At 48.8% G+C, this 22,660-nt stretch overlaps 1 long non-coding RNA gene across 1 annotated transcript; it reads right to left on the bottom strand.

Moving 5' to 3' along the window:
• Positions 1-3,247: 3,247 nt before the first annotated feature.
• Positions 3,248-17,252, bottom strand: LOC135328439 (uncharacterized). Its single transcript, XR_010389296.1, has 3 exons — positions 17,040-17,252; positions 15,076-16,754; positions 3,248-4,484 (listed from the first exon to the last, which is right to left on the bottom strand). It is a non-coding gene; the product is annotated as an uncharacterized LOC135328439 (long non-coding RNA).
• Between the last annotated feature and the right edge of the window lie 5,408 nt (positions 17,253-22,660).

The following is a 22,660-nucleotide window of genomic DNA, read 5'->3' as shown; positions in this document are numbered from 1 at the left end:
TTCTTAAAAACATAAGAGTACAGCACACACATTCCCTGACAAGGTCATTAAACATCGGGTACAGAGACCCACAGTGGCATATGACTGGGCCCTGGTACAATAGGTGTTTACTCTTTGATTCAGCGAGGTGCTGGTATGCATAGGGGCTGCTGTCGCCTGAAGAACACTGGTTTTGGCCCCGTGTGGATCATAACTACTTGGTTTTGTTAGTGCACAGAAATGTGGCTAAACCCACCCCTTCAGATATCTAATTTGTTTGGAATGACAGGCATGTCCTGACTAAAAATTAATTCTGCTGGGTGATATAACTTGTTTGAATTTGCAGGAATTTGCCATTTGGAAAAAGGAAAAAAGAAAAACATGTAATCAGGGATGGAGCTAAAGCAGCTAATTTGATATTTCAATGGAAAAAAAAATTACAGGTTAAAAATGAAGACTATATGCTCCGGGTGAAGAATGCTCCCTCTTTTCAGGTATGCTTTGATGAGGCTTCTTCCACTGCCAAGAAACGCAGTTCACGTTTCTCTTGAAGTAACAGCAGCACTAACTTCATCTAGCTATTCTCTATCCTCCTGCCTCTGTCTCCGAGCAGATGACCCAGTCTTTGAATGCTGTCAGTCATGGTGGGGATTTATCAGGCATATTTCACTCCATTTTCAGGCTCTTTGTCCTGTGTGGCACCAGGGAAAGGCGTCAACAGCAAACCTGCCTCTCCAGGGCTTTCTGCCCTGGGCACCCTCCCACCTCGGCCTGGCCTTCCCAGGAAGGAGATCCCAGATACTCATTCCTCTTCCCCGGAGCCAGACAGCATGTCCCAGTTTGTGCCCATGGCACAGCTCTGGCAGCAGCAATGGTGTGTCAGGGAGAGAGGAGCAAGGTCTTGGTGGCTGCAGAATCGGCAGGCCCCTCTAGCAGCCACGCTGCCCCCAGGGTGGCCCAAGTGCTGCTGGGCAACTGCTGCTCACCACTTCGCTGTGCTCCTGGGAGGCTCAGGGCAGTGGGAGCAGCCCCAAGGAGCAGCCAGGCTCTGCATGTCCCCAGAGCCCCCCAGAGACACCTTGGCTCCTGCCCAATTGCAAGAAGTGAGTGGGAAGTGCATCTGCAGCCTTTTGGGTGAGCTTCACCTTGTGCCCACAGAAAGCTGGGGCAAATTTCCTGTTGACTTCAGCATTGCAAATCCTGACTAACACCAAGGATGTGTCCCAGCAGCAATAGCTTTTTGTCTTACTCTTCCTGAGGATGGTTTGGGACACCATCACCCCTGGGGTCTGCCCTGGGACACTCACCTGGGGCCGGGTGTGACACAGTAGATGAGGTCGCATCAGTGTGGTTTGGGAGAGCTGAAGTCAAGAGAGCTTGAATCCAGACTGGGTTCAGACCCACCTTTTCTGTGGTTATGAGCAGATGGTCTAGACCACTAAAACCACATTTTCTGGAAGTCAGGTTCTCAGATGGAGTCACTTCCTGACAGAGCTTTTTGTCTTTTATCAGGAGAGGCGTAATCTGAAAAAGGCTAATTATTTACTGGAGGGTGTTCTTTTTCTTAATCTTTTCTCTTTTCTTATTAGTGTCCTTCCAGTTTATTATTCATCTATGGCTTTTTTACAGGTTGTCTTTCAGGTGAGGTGCAGTGAAGTGGTGTTACATTCCATACATGTAGGGGCTTAGCTGCAGCTTCATTGTGTATTCAACCCTATAATTAAGACTCAGATGGAAGACTTTATGCCTTTAAAGCAAAGAAATTCTAGGTTTCTTGGCAAAACATTTGGCTGAGTACATAGAGAGCACCTTAAGTACTTAAATGGTCTCTACGTGAGGAAACCTGATGCCAGAAATGATGTACCTTAAAGGCAGGCTGTTGGGAAAAAGCAAACAAACCAAAGCTAAAACTCTTGATGTCTCAAGATGCATTCTTCCTGTGTATTGTTTTTCTTGAAAGATGCTCTGTGAGAGGGATTGTATTCTTAAAAAGGTCCCACTGCTGGCACTAGGTTGCTATGATGTGAGCTGCATAAGGAGTGGGAGTCAGCAAAAGAACACCCGGCTGGTTTTCAATAAATTATGAGGGACTCAGCCATTGCCTTTAAGCAAATCAATACATCACTGTGGTAGGCCAACAGTGAGGAAGACTCAATGGGAAAAAAACAGTGTCTTAGAGAATTATGTAACTTGGTCACTGCACCTGGCGGTGGGAACCAGCCTTCTTCGAGGGGGAGGAAGGGTCGAGCAAGGCACAGAGGGCCGTGGGACGCTGAGGGATGTGAGACATGCCGCAGGTCTGGTTTTCAGGCAGACATGGGGCGTTCACACAGGAGGGCTTTACTCATGAGAAAACCCCTGCGGGGAAGATGGGATGAGCGAGGAGAACACCTCTGGCCCATAACTCCACAGAGGCCACCAGCAAGCTGCTCCGCTGCCCGGGGAAGGACCAGGGCAGCCTCGAGTGAGAGGAGGTGCTCTGCCCTTGCTTGTGGTGTCCTCCCATCCAGGCGTGTTCCCTTACGAGACTGCAATAGTAATGCTAATAACAACCACGGCAGTAATAAAAACCAATAAGAATGCTAATGCTAACAACAATGATATATAGATTAGGGATTAGACAGCACTTTTTCCATCAGTAGATCTCAAAATACTCTAAAAAGGGATCAATAACAATTTTTATAGATGAAGAAACCATGGCACAGAGCTGTGACCTTGTCACTGTCATCCAGCTGGCTGCCAGCTGAGCCAGCAGCAGAATTAAATTCACATCCCATGCTTTCATAAATCTAAAGCAAACCTAGTTTTGCTATTTAGATTTTTCACAATGCCATAGTAAAATCTGGCAGAGAAAGACACATGTATCCTCCATTCACCTCCCATGTATTTGGGGCCCATCAAATGCTAAATGAAACAGCAGAACTAAAGCAATAAAGATTTCTATCAATGGAGGACCTCCCACTGCACAAGGAATCTATTTAGTTTGACCTTCAAAAGTATGCAATTTACCAAAACTCAGCCCAATCTTTTTAGGGGTATCTGTTTCTTTTAAGAGATGGTCTGTGTATCAGATGAGCCAGAATACTTTGGGATGTGAAAATTACAGCAGCCTCTTTTTCTTTCACTTTTTTTGTTATTAGGCATCAGAGTAAATAAGCCCTACATGGAGCATCTTGTTGGGGCATACACTGTTATATGCTCCAGGGTGCAAATATTTTACACGCCCTCCCCTTTGATTTTTTTTAATGGAATATGCAAATTGTACATGTTTCAGCTGGGATTGTCTCTCTTTAATCTGACTGTTCTCCATCCTGAAATTTCACTCAGTGGGGAAGCAGAGCTGAGAAATGCAGTGAAAGAGAATTTCATCCCTCACCTTCTCCAAACCCATCAGGGGCCCAGTGAACTCGTTACAAAGACTTTGGTCAATTGTAGCAGGTTTGGAATAAAGTCCTTACAAAGGAAGAATCACAGAGGATCTGTCCAGACCACTGCAAAGATTAACCGAATGCCTTTGGTGTCTCCCTCAGTGTGAGGGTTCATTTCCAAAGGATACAGTTACATGAAAGAATGTCATAATTTCTTTTGAACTGCAGCACCCATCCTGCACATGAGGCTGCAGTCCAGCGCCAGGTCCAGCGTGGGTGATCAAGTGTGGCAGGACGGAGAGTGACATGTAACTGTCCCGCCGGAGGAAAGCCATATCACCAGCACCGAAGCCCAGTAGCATCCACTTTGAGGGTCGTGGTGGGGACTGCTCCCATTCACGAGCCCCTCTTGGCCCTGCAGAGCCATAAAAATAATGCAGCGTGCAGATTTCCTAGTGGAAAGGCCTTCAGATGAACTCCTTCGGATTTTCTGCTAAGTAGGAAATGAACAGCTTGAATACACAAGCGAGTCAAAGGAAAGCGGTTTTAAAAAATGTACCGGAGGAAAGGCTTGTGTTAGACCCACCTGCAGGTAGTGAAGAGGCCAGGGCAGAAGCTGTGGAAGAGGTCAGCTGAAACAACACGCAGTGCCTAGACTACGCTGCCAAAACAGCATACTCCAGGGCTTGAGTTACTGCCTTTGTGCAAACACCCCGAGTGGCTGCAATGATCAGCTCCATTTCTTTGATGAAGCAGAGATGAAAGGAAAATAGAACGAGGAGAAAAAGCAACATATGGCAATATGCATGGATTTGCTGTATGAAACTGGCTCCTTCTCCCACTGGAGCCAGTGGAAGTTTTGCCTCTGACTTCAGTGACGACAAATGCCGAGCTCAGAGGATCTGAGGAGTTTTCTGGCACATGTGGAAATGAGCTGTCTATCAAGCACGTACCAATGCCCAGGAACACCAGTCACCTGTATGCCAGCCTATGCTGCAGCAAACCAGGCATGACCAAGAGTCTGCATTTATCCGGAGAGAACAAATTGAGTGGCCTGGTGAAAATAATGCTAATACTGAGGTGTGGTGGGGGTGTCCTTCCTGAATTTGAAAAATATTCCTTTTTATGTCTACTTGCCTGTGGGAGAGAAGACAGTATAATGAATCATACCAGCCACAAAAAGAGTGTAACTAAGATTTTACCTGAGCAAGAAGGAAGCTTTTTCAAGGCTCATAAAGGCTTATTGATTTGTCCTTTTCTATTTGTGTGCTCTGCATTTCCAGGAGCACAAGTGGAAAGAAAACATCCCTGAAAAAAAAAATCTGTTAGCAGAGGTGTGACCCTAAGCCTCTTTATGGTGATGAAGCTGCTTGCCTCTAGCTAAGGATTTGGTCCATCCACTACTGTCAAAAGTGAATGAGCTCGCGTGTGCAGAGTCTCTGGCCTGCAGCAGTGGGCTGCTGTGCTCCCAACTGCCTTTCACCTGCACATATTCGCCTTTTGGGCGAGCCCAGGACACCTCCACAGGTCAGCGGGGGGGTAGCCAAGAGTTTGGCCCGCAGTGTCGTGCGGCTTATCAATGGGCCGTTGTTTGGCTCAGGATTCCTGAGCTCCTTAGTCACGTCTTTGCAGGTAACAATAAATCACCCTGCAAAGCCTTCTGCAGAGCCTGGGGTTTTGCAATACTTGGCCCTTTGCAATCATGCCTCTTCTGCAAATAATAGGAGTGTCCATTTTCACTCTGCCTGAGCCAGGCTTTCAGACTACAGGCTCTGGGTTCACAAGGAACTAGTTGGTCCCACAGGACTGGTTCCTTCTCTTTGCTCAGGTTATTAAATTTCATTAAAAGCAGCTAGAAATATATTAAGATCCTCTGCACTCTTATTTTTCCATGTAAGCAATAGTTGCCACTGGGCTGGAAAATTGGCAAAAGCATCCATAACAGCATCATTAAAGAGTCTCAGAAAAAGATTGAGAAAGGATTGCATATCCGGTCGGGTTTACAGCTCCGATCCAGGACCTGACCTGGCGGATGGCCTTTCCCTGCAAGTGAGCTCAATGTTATTTGCTGGCTGAGACCTTCTCCGTGTTGCTGGGATGCTGATCGGTTGGGCAGAGGCAGGCGATCTCTGGGCTCCACCATTCCCCCCTCCAAAATCCCATCCACATCCATGGGTGACAGAATCCCAGAGGATGAACCCTGCACCCACACTCTTGCCTTGTTGAAGGTGTATTTCAAGACCTGCAGTTTCACTGCATGGTAGTTTAGCAGTCTAGGTGAGCTTGCAGGGATGCAAACCTTGCAGCTAAACTTGGGGCACAGGGTGACCTTGACCGACAGCTCAGGCGTGCTCTTGCCATGGTGGCTGGCCCTGTGTGAGGCTTGACTTGCAGCCAGGCTGATTTGCACCAGTCGTGGGGTCACCCAGCCTTGGGTGCCAGCGAACCCATCTCAGGAGCACTTGGCCTGGCTGGCAGCTGGCTCAGGTTCCCGTGTGGGGTTACATCGCCTGGCTCTGTGGCTGCTCACACAATGATAAAGTATCCCCAGTCCCTGGCCCCCGAACTAGCCAGGACAGAAGCAAGGGTGGCATGGACTTTAACATTTACTGCCTCATTTTTCACATAGGCTCCTTCTCTTTCTAGGAAGTTGCTAAAATGATGGGAAAAAAGCACTATTGCACCAAATCATCAGCACGGCTGTCAAGTCTTTGTCTCATGTCTGTTCAGCTCTGCCCATGAAAGCAGCTGCTTCATTGATTACCGAGGCTGTTCGGGGCTGGGGTTGGCTTGCTGCTTTTTTACGAGGATAGATTTGACTTTTCCACTTTTCAGGTTCACTCACTCTCTCATTGGTGTCTTTCCCTCTCTCTGAGCTCACTTAATAATGCATGACAAGGAGCGCAGGCTGTTTGCTCTGCTACACCAGTAATAATGCAGCGCATATCCACTCCGTTCGGGGTCAGGTTACTGCCATTTGGGAATTCGACAGATGGAAATGCTGGGATTCTTTCCATGTCACTCCTGCCTCCAAGGGCTCTCAGTATAGAAGAAGATTATCAGGGGCATATCCCAGCACAGTCGCCAGCATGGGAGAGGGAGGATCTATGGTGAGAGCCAGGGGGGAGGTGGAAGACATTATTTTAATGAAGCTATTAAAGATGTTGCCCTTTCCTCTATCTGGTAAGCCAGTGCATTTATAAGCCTATCGCTAATAAGATCATTTTTGGCTTTTTTAAACTGATTTCATTTTCACCATCATAAACCAACTAATTTTAGAGAAACAGAGAGGTGTCCTGGTACATTTCTTATGAACATCTCCAATTTGCTTTATTTTCTCTAGTGCTACTAAGGGAAATTCAGCAAGAACTGTTGGAACCACCGTCCCCTCTCCTTCACCCAACTCCCATCTTCCACAAACCAGTGCTGGTGGATTTTTAACTTTGATATTTCTGCATCAAGTCAGGAAAAGTCCTCAGCTCCCAGAGAGTCTGAAGAAGATGCCCAAATATCGAGGTCTGCCCAGACTCCCTCAGCAGATTGGGGCTGCACTGCAGGCTGAAGCTTGCACTTCCAAGTGCTGCTCTGTGAGACCACACTGCCTGCCCTGCGCGACTGGTGCTTTCAGCTACCTGCTTCTAGAGATTTGGGGCCTGCTTTCCAGAAACATTTGGTAGCCACAAGTCCCAGTTACCTTTAATGGTTATGATACTGTGGGCCACCTCTGAGAACTAGGCCCATTTATCTCCTGTCCCCATAGCTTAAAATTGTCTGATTTTAGTCATGGTGCCTGGAAAGAGGCTCAAGATGCAAGTGCAGAGCCAACCACCTGCATCCACTCTCCATGCACGAGTGGAGCAGCTGGGTCTGGACCACGTGCAGCTTTGCTGCTGCCTTGTTGGCAGCCTGAGGCAGATCGCTTGGCCTCATGTGGGTCAGTTCTCCCCTTCACCTCTCTGGTCTCTGCAGAGGAGCAGACAGGGCTAGTCCACCTCTGTTCGCCCCACAGGGAAGGAATGTGTTCGTGGTCTACAGGGTCTATTGGTCCTCATCTCTTTTCACTGCCTAACACACCCTATGAGCCTGGGCAGGTGTTAAATACAGGCAGGGACACTTTTTGCATAGCCTGAATGATGTTCATGCAGGGATGCTGTGAGCAGACCACCGTGCTCAAGGTCCTTTTCAATCCTCGTGAGACTTTCTGCTCTACTCACTGGAAGGGACTAGACCATAAGGCACTTCCCCTGTTCATCAAAGGGACTTTGCTTTCCGAACAGTCCAATTTATATGTAATGTCCCTTGGATGCTACCGTGGAACAGCTGAGTAGAAAAGGCAATTTTGAAAGCCGGCCTAGTCATTTCAGGGAAAGAAAGCCAATCTTGTAAACTATTTATCCACTTTTCCTTATCTATGCTGTCTGTGAGAGCTACGCTGTTCAGGTGACAGAAAATGGAACAGAAAAAAGGACAGAAAAGCCTGGGCTAGAAAGAGCAAAAAGGCAGGTGAGGTTTTGGAAGAGGGGGGCTGCAACAACAGAGAAGAGTGTAGCCACCGAGGCTGAAAAACAACAAAAAAGGATAGATCATTTAAAATGGGGTTGTGTTCAGAAAACAAAGTGCCGGTGGTGGTTTTCTGTGTCATATGGCTCTGCGTGTCTATACTGAAAAGGGTGGATGGGAGCAGCAGGGTGCCCAGGCCAGGGTTTTCGCGCTCAAATGTCAGCCCTTGCTGGTGCCTATGTAAGCGAGGCAATCCTGGAAGATGGGCTGAAATCCATGCTCCAGCCCTGGGGCCCATCCAACTGTCCTGCACCAACCCAGTCCCCGCGCGGCGGCACGCCGCTGCGTAGCACCCCCATGGCTGGCCCAGATCCATCCTGCCTGGGGAAGGACCTGGGCTGCTTTGTCCTCAGGAGTCAGCTTTCCTCCTGGAAAAAAACCCTGCCATCTTCCAGATTTCATCCCAGATCGGAAGGTTGATTGTTTCAGTGAGAGCCATCTGTATCATAGCAAAAATGTTCAGCATAATTTTGGACTATAAAACATTGCAAAAGTTGAAGCTGGCTATATTTTGTAGTTATTACAGAGCTGGCTGGAGGACTCTCACAAAAATGCCATTTTTGTTGGAAATCATTGCTGGAATATGAAAATGTAAGTCCGGCAGATACTGCGGATTTTTTGGGGACCATTCAAATACCTCTAAAGTTATTTCCTGTGGAGAAAAACGTTAAATAGGAACACATTATTTAATATCATGCAGTATCAGTATGTACACAGAAACCCAGGCTACTCAGTTACTGCAGCATAAACACAGTGGAAACGGGGCTGATTTGCTAGGACATGCTGGGTTTCTGCCCGGGGCTGCCCTCCTCAGCCGGGGGCTGAACTCCGGGGCTGTCTGGAAAGTGCGTGTTTCGGTGCTGGCTTCTCCGTTTGCGCGCCTCCTTTCACCTCCTAGCATGCTTGCGCCCAGGGACAAAGTGGCTAAATATGGGACCTAAATACATCCACAGTGTAACATCATAGATTTTTGTCTTGGTTGGGGAAAGGATAATGATTTAATGGCAGTGGAAAAGGAGCATAAGGGAGAGATGCTGCTGCCAAGGGATGGTCTCGGGGCACACGGGAGCGCTGAGTGCATCCAGCTGGGGGATGCCCAGGGCAGGGGCCAGAACAGAAAGCAGGGGAAGGTGGATGCCTGTGGGGCTTTAGCAGATCTCATTGCCTGCTGCGGGTGCCTACGAGGAGGTGATGCAGTGCAGCCTGAATCCCTGTAGGGCCTTTCCCTTGCAGCGGGAGCGAGTGGTCCATGACAGACAGTCAGCCGGCAGGGAAATCACTGCAGGGCATTATTAGCTCTTCCCTTGGCTCCAAGGAGGAGAGACGTGGTGTAGCATGAGACATCAGGCAGGCGTATCGTTTGACTTTATCCCTTCATGAGGCCACTTTGTGCTCTCTGTCAATCCTGGATGACAGGATATGTAGATAGAAGCCAGCATTTGCTCCGTGTCTCAGTTTGCCTGGTCCTGCCGCATGTGGAGGCTTAAAGTGCAATGAGAACAGAAGCAGAGACTGGTCCTGCACCAAAATATGTCACTGCCGGCTGACGCAATCCAGGCAAGAGACAAGGGGACTTAAGGCTCATGAAAAAATGCCATTAGACTCGCCTTTAAACCTTGCCTTTAGGCTTTCGAACTTAAAATAACACACACCGTTGGCCATTTATGTTTAGCTCACTGGGGGCTTTCTTTCCTGCACGGAATGTGAGGATTAGATGGTCTTCTCTGCTTGTGCGGTGACTCCACCAGCGCCCTGCACAGTGATCATGTTCTCCTCTCCTAAAGCCTCGGCTGGATTGGCAGCGGTGGTGCAACAGCAGATGCATGAATGAAATTCCAAGGTGCCGCAGCTTCTGCGCCGTGTCTCACTCAGGCAGAAAGGAGACGACGGCTCCTTACAACAGGATCAGTGCAGTCACTGGGCTGTGTGAGCTGGAGCAGGACCTTCTACCCAAGAGAGGACTTGAAGAACAAACTTGTGTGGCATTTTGGTCCATTTCGCAGGCAACGAAACCCGCCAACTGCAATGCCCTGATTTCTGAGGGTCAGCTCCAACTTCCCAGCTGAAATCAATGGAAAGCTGCCCACAGGTTTCAGTGGAGTAAAGTGACTGTGAATGACATTAGGAGGCAGCTGCAGAGGGATATTAATCAGAGACTGCATAGCAAAGCTCAGCTCCTAATGATAGTGTTAGAAAGGCAGGTACTTAGTGGGATGAAGGAAAGTCATCAGAGTCGAGAGGTGTCACACTGAGTAGAAGCTGGAGCTAGGATTGCAGCATGAGCTTGAGATGTTGGTGCATTCGGAAGCCTCAGTCTGCTTTCAAAGCTGAGTCTGAGCTCTCTACAATGCATAAAAATGGGATCTGTGTTCAGGGGGTAAAACAAATTGTGGGTCCGATGCCGTCTCCCTGCCAGTTTTTCTGAGGACAGACACCTCAATCTGAAACATGCAGCTCCAGGCCTAATTCTAGACAGCAGCTTTCTCTTCGGTTGGGCAGTGAGTATATGTGCACAGTCCCAAGTCCCTCTTAGCCTGGCAAGACAGTGTAACTGGATGCGATCTCCTCTGGCATTGAGGAGGAGAGGCTGCCCAAAGTAACCAGCTCACTCCTGGGCATCCCGGGCAGGAGCCAGCAAATTATACAGGTTGCAAAACTTGCAACCTTGGCTGTGGCTAGCACTTTCTGGTCTCTCCAGGGTATATTCCCTGGGGTCTAGAGAACTGTCACCAGCCAGAACATTTCAAAGAAAGAAATGTCTTTCCTGCAGTCACTGGTGTATTTCCTTCTTTTTTGGAATTAAGTAGATTTTGGCCAAACAACAGTTCAGCAGGGGAAGACAGAAAGAAATGAGATGATTTAATTGAAGAAGCCCTAGAATTAGCATCCATGAACAGCCAATAAATCTGAGAGTGGACTCCTCTGCAAAATGGTGCATCATGGCGGAAGAAAAATTTGGCACTGGGAGAGAGAATCGCATCTCCATCCTGCAGATGGATGAGCGATGGAGCAGTGCCCCAGAACAAGCCTGCTATTCCTGGAGACAATATTGCAGATGTATGGAGACAGATCTCTTTAAAAAGGAATTTCAATAGCAAGGATGGTGATGTTGAACCAAATGGGCATTGCTGGGCTTTATCTTCTGCACTAGGAAGGAGAAGAGCAGGCCATGGCAGCTGCTGGACTGGGAATTATCGAACAGTAAGAGCTTTAACAAGGCAGTACAAACCCTGTCCTTTAGCAAGAGCAGTCCAACCAGCCAGACAGAAGGATGCAGCAGCAGACATCTCCACACTGTGGTCTGCACGCATCAGGATATGATTCACAGAGCTGCTGGGCTTTCCCAGAGCTGGGGAAGTGGTTTCAGCCCAGACAGTGCAACCTTCCCATCCACCACAGCCCCCCAGGATGCCGGAGCTGCCCGCAGCCCATCAGAGACTGCGGAGATTGCCACGACTTTCCCTTCAGACAGTCTCAGGCTTTCCTACTGCCTCCTTCTTGGCTCATTTTACCTGTTTGGGGATCTAACTGAAATACTTCTCCGGCTCCCTTCACAGTAGTGCCTGTGAGAAGCACCGGTGGTATTACCTGACCTTTCAGAGCCTCCGAAGCAGCCCTGCTTTTGGAGGCTCTGTTATAATATCCCTACTGTCTGTAGGTAATAGCCATCTCCAGACGCCATTGGACTGCATGAAGAAATGCCATCTTCCTGCAAAGCTACTTCAGCCTTTTATGAGCTTTACACAACAATTTGTTCTGTTAAGCACAGGACATAGCGTAGGACATCAGGGGCAATGGTCCTTAAAATATGCTTGTTATAGAAAAAATGTTTGCAAAAGATGAACTTGAGGTAAGAAGAACACTTAGTCCAGATGCCAAACACCAGACCGAAAAAGTGTTTGGTGGAGAAATAAAGGTTGGCAAACACTCTTGTGATGATAGCTAGTTTGAGACATCAAATATTGCCTTTGGGCTAACTTTAAAAATGTGGGGCATCTAATGACACATGGAGGCTTGCAGAAGAGAAAAGTGGTGGGTGATTGTTCATACCAATCTAATAATGCTGGAAACGATTTAAACCCAATTAGCAGAGGAAAACAGAGAGTCCAAAAAAGAAACATAAGAAGGAAAAATCTGTAGGTTGTTGTCCTATGTGAAGGAAAAATTTCGCTTGTGAAAACAGGACTTTCCAGCCAAGTGAAAATGTGTAATTGTAGTTCATGTGGAGAAGAAACTTTTGGTTGTCATCATTAGTGATAATATATTAGCACTGGATGTCCTGAGGAGGGCCCTCTGCAGTTAGATAAACAGGCCTGCAAGGCTTAACTGTAGTTTCTTCCTTTCAGAGAGCGCCTAATTACATCTAGAGAGACCTATTGCATCTTTAGTCATGACATAATATCATTGCTATTCTGACACTGGAGTTGTCTATCTGCTGAGCAGTAGTGGAGAGCAGGAGACTTGCCAGCTGGTTCCTCAATAAAGTAGAAATCACTGCCAGTGTCTGACTCTATTATTAATCTGTTTTATTTCCGCACACCTTTTCATTTCCCGGATCTGAGCTGGCCAAATGGCATGCATGATTGCATGCACAATACCTTCTCTTTCTGAACTCCCAGCCCAATTGCCTGGCCCAGGTTCCCAAGATGCAAACACCAGGAGATGGTCCACTATATCCGTTGACTCTAATCTCAGGATAAAAGGAGGTAGCTCACCCAGCAGGCCTTTGCAGGACTGAGCATACCACAGAAACTCATGAAAAAGCCTACGTCCAACCATCGCACCACAGGACAACTCCAGAAAGCAAGGAGGTATTTACCAGTTCAAAATGTTGAGGGGGAGATACTGGCTCTGCCTTGTGGCTCCTTTGCAAAAAACAGCCTGAAGAAAGGACAGCAAAGCATCCTGGTGATCCCTCTATTTTATGAAAATTAACTCTTAATGAGAAAAACAAGAACTACAGAGTCATTTTTCTGGTGACCTTTCTGATCTGCAGCTACAGACTTGTAGCCAGTGGTACCTATTAAAATATTTCTTGAAAGCTGTTGGGGTGGTACCTTTCAGGCAGGCCAAGAAGCGTTCGGAGAAGCGAACTGGCTCTCTCAATGCAAATGAGCCCTCTGAGATAGATGGAAAGCTCCTTCTTGTGGGCTTTGCTAAATACCTCGGTCGAAAGGGCCGTTATTTGCTCCTTTATGCTGACTGTACATGCTGAATGCACACCCTGGCATGACGTTATGCTCTTTGTCCAGACTGCAGGTTAGGCACTAAAATTAAATGAGCACAGACGCACTGAGCTTGCCAACACAAGAGTTTCAGAAACCACTTTCAGCTGCACATCAAATTATACAGGCATGGGCCTTGCTTTGATTTTATTTGCACTTGTTTTCCCCTGGCTTAACCCCCATGACTTCTCTGCCATATAAACGAGGTAAGAATCATATGGTGTCTATATGCTCGTAGTAGGACTTGCATATATGTGTGCTTCTAAAAATAGGTATGTTTTCTCCAAGCAACTGCATAGAAGAGAAGAGAGAGGCACAGCCCTCAGTGAGCCTAAAGCTCCCCTCTTTGGTCGGCTGCTGGGACAGGAGGGGAGCGAACTGTACAGCACCACAAAGCCCTTAGCTCTCTCTAAAGCAAAATGATAATTCCCTCAATGACTTATAAAGCAGGCAAGACCCTGTGAGTGAGGTCCCGGTGCAGCAAAGCACTGGAGAACTGGAGAGTTTGGCCATCCCCTCCTGCCCTCCACAGTGGCTGGTGAAGTCTTGCCATGACAAAGCCCTGCAGCTGGTGGTGGGATGCGGCGGGGCTGTGTGTGTCCACGGCGGACACGGCCGTCCGGCTGCTGGCTGAGCATCCAGTCCTTTTCCCTCCTGGTCCCTTTTCAATGTGCTTTGAGCTCCTGCTCCCCATCCCTCCAAGCCCAATGCAGTCAGGATGCTCAGCCCTGCCAGGACATTTCCTTGGGAGATTTCCCCATCCCAAGCTCCCTGAGTCACCCCTTGCTTAGGACAAGGTGCCTGGCAATGTTTACTTGCCACACAGCAGCAGGGCTTACGGTGCTGGTTTGCTCCTGCTTGCCCACACATTCCCTCCAGGGATGACAGCGTTGTCTCAAGGAGTGGCAGGCACAGGTACAGGGTTGGAAACTTGTTTGGTCCTGCTGTAATCACGGCAGGAAGGCTCTTATCTGCCATTATCATGCAGCGCTGCAGCGTGACTTCCCCAGCGTGCCGTTCCCTCTGAGGCCAGTCCAGCACAGATGCTGCCAGTGTGGGGTGAGGGGCTCAGATGCTGCAGCAGTAACCAGCTATCACTCTGGCTGTCCTTCCTGCCGTGCAGCAGGCTGACGGCCCCATGCGCCTTCCTCCGGGATCATGTAAAAGCATGGAGGGAGGGGAGAGAGTGGAGATGGAAATCTGCCCATTTGTGCATTTGCGGCAGCATTTCCCCAGGCTACCGCCCAAGATGCTGCTCCAAGACTCAGACCAGCCTCCCACTGCTGGCAGCACTGCATACGGGTGGTGCACCCAGCCGGTGCACGTGCCCGTATTGGGGGATCAGGGCCTCCAGCACAAATCCCGTGGCATCACGCGCTTTGCTTTAGAGAGCCAGGCACCACCCACCAGCTGAGAGGTGCCCATCGCACACACACTGCACAGCCCGCGACAGCCAGGTTTCCCTTGCTCTTGTACTACCTGTGCGAAACTCAGCTTTAAGGAGGCTGAGCTGGGGTTGGGGGAAGTTTAGGGACCCAGAGGAAGGTCTAAATTACAGCACTGTGATTCCCACCACCCCCTACTAGCTCCTGGTTGATGTGACCGGACAAGGGGATGCCAGCTGACCTGGCATGGGCCAGCATCACCCAAGCAGAGTGGTTAAACCCACTGCCACTGCGCAGATGTGCCCAAGAGAAACCATCACAACCCTGCTCTGGGCACACGCCCTTAACCTCCACAAATAATCCCCATCAGCGAGACAGGGGTGGTCAGGCTCAAGGTACCTTTTGGGGACGGAGAAGGATGCAGAAGCATGGGCAAGCAGGAATAGCTGGGGCCAGTAGCAGACCTGCCCTGCAGCCTGGGTCCAGGCTGCGCCGCAGCCTCTTGCGTGGAGGGTGGCTTATTTCAGGCAGTGGCAACCAGAGGCAGTTAACTCTCACCTTACTTGAAATAATTGCTATGCAAAGGAGACGCGCGTTGGGCTGGTTAGTGCACACCTCGCTCTGCAGTCTGTCATCTCCTGGTGCTCTCTGATGGCTGGTGTTAGACAGAGTCGGCTCAGCCTCCAGGACATGTCAGCCTGTCTTCTGGAAGTATTTCTTCAAGATGGAGAGCCAAAAGTTCACAGTCCAAGAGGTCCCCGGAGCCTGCGTGCCGCTCGCCCTGCCAGCGTGGAGCGCGCAGCCCGGCCTTGGCACCAGCCGGCTTCGCAGCAATCTGCCGTTTGGCTGCTCCTTCGCACCAGCACAGTCACGACGTAATGAGGCAAGAAAATGAAACGGGAGTGGGAATTTATGACCGGATTTGAACAGAAGGAAGGACAGATCTTTAGAGACTTTGGGTTCAAGCTCGTTTCTGAACTGTCTGTTCAGCGGAAGCATTTCCAGATTTTTCCAAGTCTGTTGAGCGTAAAAAAAGCTGGTGAGCTGACCAGACGTATTTCAGCAGTTTGCTTCAGGCCTCGCTCAAGCATGAAAGTATCAGGAAATCCAAGAACACAGGGGCAAGCCATCCATTGCAAACCTTCGGAGTTTGGGTCAGGTCCAGGTCTGGGCAACCCTGGGCTGTTGCTGTTGCAGGACCAGTTCTCTCTGCCTTATTTTGGTGTCCTTGGAGCTGCTCTGGCTGAGGGCATTTTTACTGACTTCCCCAAGATCCAAGAACAAACAGAGCTTTTTCACCATGTGAAGATTGTTGTGATTTATTGCAGAATAATCGACAGAAAGGGGGTGGAGGAACTGGACAGTATCTAGGGCAATGGAGGTCACTGTGTCCTGGGCAGGGGCTGAAAAGAAATAATTGACAAGGGGCAAGAGCGCAGAGAGCTGCGGCATAGAAATAGCACGGATGCAAGGTATAAACCTTAGGTTCAGCACAGCAGGCTGTTGATTTCAGCAAGGTACTTGGGCCACAGGACTTAACCCAGTGCAATGAAAATATTGCAGAGAAGCAGGCAAAGGCCATCGTGGAAAGTAAAGCGCAGTTGTTTGTTTGCTGCTTTTCCCTCAACGAGCCCCAAGGAGCGCCGGCAGCTAGCAGCATCGCGTGGGTTCAATCTGCACGTGAGGCAGGCCAAGGTCCTGCAGGCCCTTCTTGTACATTATTTCCCAATAAATCACCGATCTTCACCCGATGGAAACACTCTGTTTGCTCTCGGATTTAGGGGGGAGGCACGCCGGGGGCTGGACAGGCGAGGATTGAGTGTGTTTGCACATTCCCGCCCCTCGAAGGCTTGAATCCTTGTCAGCCCCATGATGGATGCACTGCTGAGCCAGTATATCTGATAACCCGAATCATTAACTAAACTGTTGCGGGGTCAGGGGGGTCGCGGGGCCAAACACCGGCTCTGCTCCCGGTTTTACAGGGTTCCTTTGTCGCGCTGCGTGCGCCCGTAAGTCTTTTACTCGGAAGAAAGCAATCCCCGAGCCCTGTAATCGCAGCCGAGCCGGGGGAGGCGGCGAGCAAGCGACAGGCTGTTTGCACAGAGCCGGGGAGAAAATCCCCGGGCAGCAGCGGGGCTTATGTCACTCAGCCACCGGATCTGCAGTATCTTCACCAACGAAGGCAGGATTTCCCCACGCTCCCAGCCGCGTTTGGGAATGGTGTTCGCTTTTCCTCACTGCAGAAAGAGAAAGGGCACTACGGTTACACCGGCTTCCTCCACCCACCTTCCTCGCCTCCCTCCCCCCTCCTCCTCCTCCTCCTCCTCCAGGAAAGGCCATTCCTGGGGCACAGCCACCCCCACCATCAGGCCTCCCTGCAAGGTCTCGCTTTGCTGGAAAAACACCTTCCGTTCGCTTGTGCCTGACGCACAAACGTGTGCGAATCTTGGGAAAGCGGCTACTTTCCCACATTGATATTTCAAAATGTTAAAAAACAAAGCAGCTGGGATGCTCTTACTCACCACGGAGGGCAAACTGCAGGGAAAGGAAAGGGACCTGCTCATCTGCTGTCCCTTCACCGAGGCTCTTTTGCGTGAGAGCTAGCGGTAGCAGATGCAACGCAGGATTGAGGCATCTCAGGGGGGATTTAGGGGTGTAAAATTTGCTGGGGCCTTCGATGCATCCCTCAGGGCTGCGAGCCCTGGAGCGGTCGCACCGGTGACAGCAGGCATCGAGGACACCCAGGCTGCCAAAAAGAGCCCACGGTAAGGCTGGCGCGTGGTCCTCACGCCTGAGAGCTGGCTCCTCCGCTCCCGCCGCTGCCGTGAAGCAAAACGGCAGGGTGAAATTCCCCGGCTCGAGCAGCACCCCGCGGCAGGCTGCAGAGGAGGGAGGGCTCTCTAGCTTTGGGAAACACGTCTGAAAAACAATAGGGGAAAAACGTGTGATATCAAGTACATTCATTTCAGTGACCAAAATACTTTTGCTCGTTCTTCAATGTCGTTAGAAGACATTTTTGACATAGCTTATTTGGACAGCTGCTGCTTGCGAATATTCAGGTTGAACCCTTTCCTGCCAGGAAAAAAAAGTGCTGTTTCTTCAAAAAATGGTAACTTTCTGTGGGAACAGAGAGCTTTCAACACAAAGTCACTTTGCAAGAGGCTCCACTGGCACTTTCCTGACAAGGTCAAGATATTCTCTCGGCCTTTTCTTTTACTATTTTTTTGTTTCAAAACAACTTTTCATTAATTTTTAATGCATATTCTATTACAGACAACAGTGCAGTCTAGAGAAGGCTGAAACTGGGATGCAAAGCATTATTGATGAAGACTTTTTTTCTGACATCTGAAGTATTAATTTTTCCTTTGGAAGAGTATTTCAAACATTTTTGATTTCAGTTCAGTTTGAAACTCATATTTCAAACTCAGTTAAGTTTCAAAATCACATAATTTCCCCCCAGAAGAAATTCCCTTCCTGTGTAGCTTTACTCATTTCCCTCACAGACCTAAGAAATGTCTCATCATCAGTGAGGCTAATAGGTAAAGGGGAGAGGGAACTGCACAGCTGGCAGAAATCTATTTAAGGGCTGTGGGAAATGAGTCTGCAGGAAAAATCATCAAATATCTCAAAATAGGGAATTTCTTAAATCAAAATGTGGCTGGTATCCATATATAGAGCACAAGGATCCTCTTCCTGGTGCAAGTATAGTGATATCCACTTGACTTCTTAGCCACAAAATGCTTGTGGAGAAGATTTCCCAGAGCACATTCGTCAGGCATGTGCAAGGCAGCGGGTTGCAGCAACCCAGTTAACTCCATCCCGTGAGGCAGGGCTGCTCCAGGGAACATGGCAAGGGCCTTTTTTGTGTCTGCCCAAATAATGCCCAATACCAATTATGAACAGGGCTCTTATTAAGGAGGGCTGTGCTGCAGATTGGTGGCTGTGATAACCCTACCTCTTTCTGGCCTTTGAAGGGACGGAACATAGAGCAACCACGATTCCGGCCGGACGGCCAGTCGGGCTGCAGTCCCTGCAGGTGTGCAGGGAAATGGAAACACAAAACACTGGAATTGGAGAGGGATGGAGACAGAGCCCAGCTTCTCGACACACTGTGGTGGGAAAAACAATGCTGAAAAGAAGAATATTCAGAATTGCTTCTCTTGGAGTGCTCTTGGGCTGACTCCACTCCCACAGATGTCAAGGGGAGAGAGAGGCCAGAGCTAAGCATGCCTGGGAATGCCATTGCAGACTGCCCAGCGTGCGTGTGCATGCACACACACACATGCAGTGACACAATTGCAAGGAAAGAGACCCTCTGCAGAGGGGTTAGCAGTCAGAGGACCAGTGGAGGCATGCAGTGAAGATCAGATTAGAGGGGACCTAAATTCCTGTGCCTTGGAGCACTTGCCAAACAAGTTCACTCACCTGCACCAGCAAAATCTGAGGGCTAGCTACCAGCTGCGGAGATGTCACTTGTCCAGAGTGATGTCTCTCCACGGACCTCCTTACTGTTTTGACCCACCGGTCCTGGCTTCTGTGGATAGGGTGGCTGCATAGATTCATGGACACCACAATGCTTCTGGAAAGTGAGGCTGCTTTCTAAAGGAAACCCTAAAAATGCTCCTAGTGCCTCACTTTTGTCTGTGGGTTATCAGGCAACCCACAAGCACAGCTGATGGCTCAGCATGGCTTGTCTGCCTCCCAAGTCCAGTGTCAAGGCCAGTCCCACACCAGCAGCCCTGAGCTGGGCAGCTAGGCATGCTCTGGTATCAAAGACTGGCTGAGTGTCTGTCACCCAGGGCTGGCTCAAGGCCCAAACAGGAGCTCAGACTCAAGGACCCAGCTTGAGAGCATCTCTGTGCATGAGGGACAACCAAACAGGTGCTCCCAGAAGGTCTCACTGACTTTCTAGCAAGTAATTTAGCTTGTGGATACACAGGGGAAAAAGGCAGAAGGAAGAAGTTGCACTGAAGAATGGCCTCACACAACATTTTTTTTGGTACATTTTCCTCTCCTATAAAATACTCCCTCTCATGTGAGATCCTGCACAAAGAGCCCTTAGTCTTTGGTGGCTTACTCTATTGTGGATTCACGGCTGGGTCGTGGCCCATGCCTATGGCAGATGTGTGGACTCCCATTTTGGAAACCACCTTGAGGTCACTTAAAAAATTTGGCCCCTCAGGGTTTCAAAATCGCAGCTGACTCAGAGGTGTGCAGAAGCTGCTGTCATTGCATTCCTTTCCCTTGCAGACAGTAACAAACTCGGTTTGTAAGACAGCCACACAAATCATCTCAGACACGAGAGCTGATTAATTTCATCTAGGCCATTGCTGGAGCATTTGCTGAATCACTGAAGCCAGAGTGCCTCCGGCTTCTTTTATTATTTATTTGTCATAAGGAGAGCAAGTTTCTCATGTTTGCAAGCCATGAGCTGCTCTGTGGTATTCAATTAGCTTTGCAGGAGAAGACTGCGTCACGTGGTCTCCTGTCCAGATTAAGAGTCACAATTAGTAAATATTCCTTCTTCTGACAATTGGATGATTTATGGCAGGTTAGTAGAAAGTGTGAGTAGTCCTGGCGAGTGCAAAGGCTTTATTTCTTGAAGGAGGAATGAGTTGATGACCAAGCAGACCCCTCTTTGTGACCCCTTTAAGTGACATTCCCATTGCTGTGTAGATAGGTGGATGAAATGGTAAATCGCTCATCTCTGCAGTCAGCCAGCTGTGGGCAAATGATTCTTAAATTGTTTTGTGAGATGCAACACTGCACAGAGGGCAAGAAAACACTTTCAACTGAGCTAGTAATTCCCTTGGATGAATGGACTATGCATTCCTTGAAACTATTGACCAAGGTTTAGGGGTTTTTTTGGTTTGTTGTTGTAGTTGTTTTTTTTTCTTTTTTCTTTTTTTTTTTTTTTCTTTTTTTTTTTTTTTTTTTTTTTTGCATGCTGTCAGGATTTCAGGTGGGATTTTGATGGGAAACACCAGCTGTGGTTTATGTTTCTGTCCCCTGATGAACTGGATAAAACTCTGGAAAGGGACTTTCTGTAGAAGGAAGGACAATTCAGTGGGGCTCAATAACTGGGCCTAGGGGGTAGAAAAAAATTTATTCTTCCTGGCTGAACTGAGCTGCTTGTGGATCCATGTGAAAGAATAAAAAACCCCAGTAATTTCTCAGATAATCCCACATGTGTATATGAAGTCACTCTGTCAAGCGCCAAAAGCGACAAGCTATGAGTTTGATCTGCCTCATGGTCCTTTGGTAAAATAAACATTACCATGGCTCAAGCCAGGATTTGGTCCTTACTTCTGGCTCCAGGATGTTAACAAGTCATTGCTCCAGGATACTAACATGTCATTTTTCCAACTCACAACCACTCAGGACTCTGAGGGAACATGATGCTGTGCCATTACCTTGCTTGGAGGTTAAGGAAAAAGCAGACTAAAAAAACATAATAGGCTCTTGTTTGAATGCCATGAAGTGAGCAAAGCCCAGCAGGCTCATTTCAAGTGAGTCTTAACAGGGTAGGCAGACTGTGGGGTATGTTTCTGTCCCGTGATGAACTAAACGTGACTCTGGGAAGTGGTTTCTGTAGAAGAACAGACAATTCCAGAAGTGTGGCCCCACAGTACAGCTCCACTGTGATATTTGCCTAGGAGGCAAATAGGAGTAGGAGTAGGGGAGGCCTACTTCGTATGTTTGGTCAAGGCTTGAGCTCTGACTGGGGCTGGGGTCCCTTTCGACTTCTTGATTTTTCTGTCCTAACTGGTACCTGGCCTGGCACTCCCTAGCCAGGGAGCTTTTCTGCCTTGCCCCGGTGTAAACCACAGGTGCTCCTGGCTCTTCTCCAACTCAGAGAACTTCTCCAAAGTCACGGTGGGGTGAAGGCAGCTCTTGGGCTTTGCCCTGGGAGGAGGGCTGGCCATCCACACTGCACATCATAGGCCACACAGAGAGAGAGGGAAGAGTGGGAGAATTTCTTTGGTCTTTGAGCCCCCTCCAGCTAAAAAATGCACTGTTGGAAGGAGACCTCTTTCTCCGGTGAGCAGCTCTGGCAGTCAAGGTCCTACCTCCCTGAGCTTCCTCGCTCCGGACCTTGGCCTGTGGGGGCAGCTCCAGTGTATGTTGTTTTGCTGTGATTTGGTTTGATCCTAGCCAGCAAAGCACTGTAAAGCTCATTTTCAGCCATAGCTCTCCCACATGCTCACAGTTTGGCATGGGCTTACGGGCACTGCTGACCAAGGATGGACTGAGCATTTCTCTAAATGCTTTGAGGCCCTGGGGTCTAAAAGAATTGCTAAAACTTTTGGCATGAATAATCCAGATTTTACACAGTGCCTCACTTTCCTGCAGCATTCAGGTGCTATTGGCGGATTTTTCCTTTACTTTCTAAGGGCATTTGAACTACTCACATTCTAATCGCTTGAATCTGCTCTCCTTTCAGCTTTTGAGTCGATACCTCTCCGTCAAAATACCAGTGACCACCTCCTTGGAGCATTCCTCCCGGCGTTATCGTCAGACGTGTCCCGTCTGGCCTGGCTGGCCAGGGATCCCAGCTGGAATGCTAACCGGCATGTCCAGTGCTGCACCGGGCCCTGCGCTGCCTCTCTGCCCCCATACTGTGTTTTCATCACCTTTATCATATTGTGCCATCTCTAAACAGCATTTGGATTTTTTGTCAGGCTTCACATTGATAGGAGGTTGTTATTCCTTCTTTTAAAATCTGTTGTTTATTCTTTATTCACTTCCTTTTGCTGATATAATCTTCTGCAGGAACAGGCTTTTGAATAGGACCGTGGATCTAAGCTTCTTGAACAGCCACGCGCTTGTGCAGGATCCAGCCCTGGATCTTTCCACTTGTCCCCTGGAAACAATCAGCTGCTTGTTCTGCGACAGCTGCCATCAGTGGAGGTGATTTCCCAGTACCTGCTGGCAAGAGGACCTCAGCCACAGAGGGGACTTTAATTAAACTCATCCCACAGCACCTGGTCTTGTCACAACGCCTCTTCCAGAGCCCAAAGAAAAATGAAATATCCTCAGCTTTGGAAACTGTTTGCGGAAGGCCAGATTTTCCATGCAGATTGCCAGGGATATAAATGATCTGTGATGGGTGTAAGAGGCACAGGAGCAACAGAAGGATGGG

This window comes from Dromaius novaehollandiae, chromosome 5 (assembly GCF_036370855.1).
Source record: "Dromaius novaehollandiae isolate bDroNov1 chromosome 5, bDroNov1.hap1, whole genome shotgun sequence".
NCBI lineage: Eukaryota > Metazoa > Chordata > Aves > Casuariiformes > Dromaiidae > Dromaius > Dromaius novaehollandiae.
This window is presented reverse-complemented; position numbering and strand designations above follow the sequence as displayed.